We start from the raw sequence: 5,498 nt of genomic DNA, 5'->3' as shown, positions 1-5,498 counted from the left end.
GTGACACGGCCGCAGGAGAAGAGAGGTCCAACGTGGGGTGGCAGAGGGCAGAGGCCCTGGCAGGATGGGGCGGACCTGGCGTAGAGATGAACCCTCGATGTGAAAACCTGACTTCTAGCTCTGGCCCCGGAAGGGCCTAGGCACAACGCCCAGCAGCAGGGGGCACAGTCGGTGCCCAGGCCGTGGCCTCGGACACTGCTCCCCACTAGCAGGGGCCAGCACCCCTCAGAGAAATGGCTAATCCCAGGACTGAGCCGGGACAGGACCGGACCAGCCTCCAACAGCCTGTTGTGCCAGAAAGTGACAAAGTGTCCACAACCGACGGGCAAACAGCAAAACCCGGAAGCCAGCTTGGAGAGTGCTCCTGGTCACACCTCGGACAATTAAACAGCAAAGTGAAGAATGACAGGAGTGGGTCTCACCCCTGATTCGCACTGACATGAGGTAAAGAGGGGGCCGACTAGTAAACACGGGAGCAACGGCGAGCTCTGCAGCCATGACAGTCAGCACTGGCGCGTGCGAGCCGCCCGTGGCGGGCGAGCCGGAGGGGCAGTGACTGTGGAGTGAAGCCATCTTAGTCTCAAAGCCCCACCCACAGATGAGTCATCACCTTGAACAAGACTGAAGTTACGACCCAGTAACCCGTGAGCATCACAACGACGGGACAAGGCAGCAGCCGGTGCCCCTGCGGGGACGCACTGCGGGGGACACAGCATCGCAGCTGGCCACAGGGCTCCCGCCAAAGCGCTCCTGCATCACATCACGAGGAAGTAACCAGACGCGCCCAACCTGAGGGCGGGGCCTTCCACAAGCTGGCGCTGTGAAAACAGAGAGGCTGGAGAGCGAGTCCCACTCAGGAGAGTCAAGCGACATCCAGTTAAATGCCACGTGCGATCCTGGAAGGGGCTGGGTGTGGGGTAAGAGGACATTACTGCATACCCGGTCAGATCTGTACACGGACTGTATACTAAATCAAGCATCGGATCAATGTTAAGTGTCTGGGTTTTGATCATCATACTGCTGTGTAAGAGATGTCCTCGTTCTAAATTCACCCTAAAGAATGTAGGGGCGAAGGGTCACTCCCAGCTTACTCTCAAATGCTTTGGTAAAAATAAACACAGGCAGATCCCGAGAGGAAGTGGCAGAGCAAGTGCGGCAAATGCTGTGACTCCAGAAGGGGATTCAGGGGCCCACTGGCCTAGACCTTCGACCTGTCTGTGGCTTTGGAATTCTTCTAAACAGCCGGGGAGGGAGGCTCTGGGAGGTCTGCACAGCTGCCTGCCACACCCCACTCACAATGCCTTTTTAAAATCGTTTAGAAGAAAGGACACACCTCCTTCTCATCTAGCTCAGAGGGTGGCCCTCTCCAAGCCATGGGAGCCAGGGAGGATGGGGACTTTCCTTTATAAAGCCATGTTTGGATTGCTGGTCTTGTGTGAACAAAAAGAATTACGTTCCAGGATACACAACACAGACTCCACACTCCTCCAGGGCCTCGTGACAGTGGGCCAGCATGAGTCACGGGAGAGCCTGGGTGTACAGAGCCAAGGACAGTAACCAGGCCTTGATGCCTGCCAGCACAGCCAAGGACAGGGCAGGCTTGCGATGTAAAGGGCACATCAGTGTCCCAGTCTTCACTCAGGTCATTGCAAAAGCTGGGGGAGACCACCACGATCTCTCACCTCACGCAGTAAGGCAGGAAAATGCACCAGCACTGACTCCTGCTTCAAGGCCAGGCAGCATTTGATTTCTCCGAGAGGTCACTACACCTCTTATCTCATCACGGGCTGCAGAAAACCAAGCGCTTAAAGCCAGAGCTAACGAGATGTCTGTGATTCTTAAGTCCAATGCCAAGACGAACGTCCTGACTTCTGAAATCCTATGACCAAAAGCTTTCACTTAGATCCTATTTATCAATGGTGAGAACACTTGAAAGTCTCACTCACGTCGGAAATTAAGTAAAAACATAAAAAAGGTCCTTCTGTTAAGATACAATAAACCATGACCCGCTTTTGACTTCTGGCCTAGAGTTTCCGGAGAGTCGGTTAATTCATTAACTACAAAGGACACACAGGAGCATGTGTAAAGAGACACATTTAAATAAAGAAAAGATAAAGTGTATTATCTGTGGTGTGTGTGTCACATGGCAGGCCAAGGGCTGCAGTCAGCCAGGCCCGTTGGCAATAGGACAAGCCCATTGTTAAAGGGGCATCGTGCCAGCGAGCCCAGTGACTGATATATAGAGGGTGCCAACATTGTCCATTTCAGGAAAGAAACGAGGGGAAAATTCATTTAGACATCAAGCCCTGTTATCATGCTATCTCAGTAATGAAGAGCAGAAGCGTGTCCCGTGTGTATACTGTAACATCCTGCACAATGTACTGACTGTCCTTGGGGACAGGCCCCAAGGAGCTTTGTCAGACGGCAGACTCCTCCAAATCAGAAGTCTGACTACAGGAGAGGCAGAGCAGGACCCCCCAACTCCAACTGCTCCCCTTTCAGAAGCAGCAAACGGAGGGCCTTCCAGGGGCCATCTTCCCTCCAGGGAGGTAGGTGAAGCTCTAGAACGAGCCCGGCCGCACACACCACTAGGGTGGGGCCCACCAAGGTTTGTCAACTGCCTGAATTTTGCTGTCAAGGTCTTCTACACAGTATCCTTGCAAGGAAAGCACTTTAAAAATACTAACAGGCACATTCCCACCGTGTGACAAGCAGCACATCCCATCCTATGTGGGAAGAGGGAGGGGCCGGCTGCCATCAGCAACACTCCTCTGAGAATACCACAGGGTGGTACACAGGTTAGTGTCCCTTGGGACAGCGTGACACCATCCCCACCGTGTGAAGACTGTTCCCGATGAGAGAAACAGGAACGTGGGGAGTAGCCGAGAGACACACAAGTGACTCCTGAGAATGGAAGCAAACTGGTACAGCTTCCAGCTGGACCGACGTTAAGAGGGAAGTGCCGTGATGGGCGGGTGTTGAATGATTCCATTTACAGCTCTGATTTAACTGCCACCTGTCACAGACCACTTGCATTTGTTCCCGTCTCTGCACCTGTAGACATCCAGATGCAACACTAAAATCACAGCAGCCAAACTGGGCTTTCACGAGCCTGGGCCGCCCGCTTCCTGACACCTATCCTCTAATATGGAAACCCTGGTGGCCTAGTGGTTAAGAGCTCGGCAGCTAACCAAAAGGTCAGCAGTTTGAATCCACCAGGTGCTCCCTGGAAACCCTATGGGGCAGTTCTACTCTGTCCTATAGGGCCACTAGGAGTCAGAATCAACTCGAGAACAACAGTTTTTTTCTTTTTTTTTAATCCTCTAATAATGCCAGAGCAAACACGCTCTGAAGCTATTGATAAAGAGCTGCTGGTGTGATCACCAACCCCTGGTGGGGCAGTGGTTGAGGGCTTGGCTGCTAACCAAAAGGTCGGCAGTTTGAATCCACCAGCCGCTCCTTGGAAACCCTCCAGGGCAGTTCTCCTCTGTCTATAGGATCATGATGTATCCGAATCGACTCGATGGCAACAGGTTTGGTTTTGATTCTTCGGGTGCAGTCACGGACTCTTGGCAGACACCCATTCTGTCTGGTGAAAAGCACTCCTTCCACCCTTGTCCTCAGAACTCAACGCAGACCAAAGCTCCCTGTGCACTGCCCTCTGACTCCTTTACTAACGAATTTCAAACAGGCTGCGCTGCTAACGTCATCAACACTAAGCAGATACGGAAGCAGGTAAGAAGGAACAGATAAGAAGCAACTGTCCTACCTAGAGCGAATATTCAGTGAGGTCGACAGAGAAGAGGGGCTTTGCTAGGCGGGTGTCTAACAGACCTCCACAGAGCCCAGGCTAACCTGAGATGGAAACATCAGCCGCTCCAGCTGGGCCCGGGTCAGCCTTCACCTTAAAGGTCAGGAAAGTGAAGAGCCCACCTGTAAGCTCCACTGCCAACAACTAGGAGGCCTGCTGGTGCAACAGCTGAGCGCTCGGCTGCTAAACAAAAGGTTGGCAACTCAAACCCACCCAGCGGCTCTGCGGAGAAAGACCTGGCGATCCGCTTCCATAAAGACTACAGTCAAGAAACCCTGTGGGGCAGTTTTACTCTGTCCAATGGGGTCGCTATGACTACGAGCTGACTCGACAGCAGGGAGTTTGGTTTTTAGTTTTATGTTAAAAAAAAAAAAAAAGAGTCAGCGCTGTTTACATAAAACTCAAGCCTCACTGGGCATCTGTATCAGAATCAACTTGATGGCACCCAACAACAGGGATGTCGATGAAGACTCCACACGCGGCAGCTTAAATCCTGCCACGATTTTCCCCAACCCTCGCCAGCCCCACTTCTCACTGCTCCCCCTGCCCAGCAACACTCAACTTCCCCCGACTTCTGGAACTCTTTGGGCCTCAGACCATGCACTCTCCTCCACTACAAATGCCCCCTAACACACACCCAGCATCCCAATTACTTGTTTCTAGGTCAGTCTTCCCAGGAACTCAGCTCCTCAAGGATAGAAACTCGGTCTGCTGGTCACCACAGTGGCTCCAGCACCGGACACAGTCAACAGGCAGAATATAAACAAATGGAGAAAAGCCTGCTGCAGGCCTGGAAAGTGCAGGCACTGAATCCCTTGCTTTAAAGGGGCAGGCCCCATAGCCTTACTTTGATAAAGCCTTCCTTTCCTGCCCTTAAGGCACACAACAGCCCTAAGTATTCACAGCTGCACACCTGGAACGCCTTGGGGTCTCACCTCTGAACGGTGAGCAGTGGAGGGGTGGCCCATCACACACCTAGTCCCTCCCAGTTCTCCAGGTGCCTGAGACACTGTCTGGGAGGCAGATGATGAGGGGGGCCTTGGAGCCGGGCAGCCCAGCCTTAAATCCTGGCCCCTCCACCAACCAGCTGTAGTACCTCGAGCATTTTATAGCTGTACCTCCAGACTCGAAATCTAAGGCTGAAGATATAATAGGTCTTCCCTCGAGGGTGGTGGAGAGGTTAAACGAGATGCGGTCCGCCAGACGCTGTGCCAAGCCAGGGCGCCATCCGCACAACAGGGAGCACTCCCGGGACCCCAGCCCCGCGGCCACTTCCCACGGCAGCGCTGGCCCCTGGTCCTGGCTATCGGGGCGGGACTGCCTCAGAGAGTCACGCGCGAGGGGAACAGCAGAAGTTCCGCCAAAGCCAGGAACCGCCCCCCGTGTCCAGATCACCCAGGACGGCCCGCCCGTGTCGGCTCTTCGGCCGACGTCCGGCGCCCCCAGACTCAATACAGCCCCGCGGTGGTGGGACTGGGCGTGGCTACTGGAGGGCACCCCAACTTTGGGGCTGTCAGACGCGAGTCTCCCTGCCGGCCGCGCTCGGGAATCCCGGGGAAGGCCCGGGGTCACCGTGTCTGCGGGGGAAGCCGCGCTCCGCGGGGCGGGCCCGGCGACTGTGGCGCAGCCGCTCGGGGGCGCGGCCGGGGAGGGAAGAGAGCCCGCCCGCGACCCCTCGACCGACTCT

General features: G+C 54.8%; 1 protein-coding gene across 1 annotated transcript in view; it reads right to left on the bottom strand.

Annotated features, from left to right (window-relative positions):
* PTTG1IP (PTTG1 interacting protein) overlaps positions 1-5,498 on the bottom strand; it is a 28,168-nt gene that overhangs the window by 22,388 nt on the left and 282 nt on the right. The window lies entirely within an intron of this gene.

The sequence above is a fragment of the Trichechus manatus genome, unplaced genomic scaffold (assembly GCF_000243295.1).
Source record: "Trichechus manatus latirostris isolate Lorelei unplaced genomic scaffold, TriManLat1.0 scaffold00128, whole genome shotgun sequence".
In the NCBI taxonomy this organism is placed as follows: domain Eukaryota; kingdom Metazoa; phylum Chordata; class Mammalia; order Sirenia; family Trichechidae; genus Trichechus; species Trichechus manatus.
Note: the sequence above shows the minus strand (reverse complement) of the source record. Positions and strands in the feature narration are given on the sequence as shown.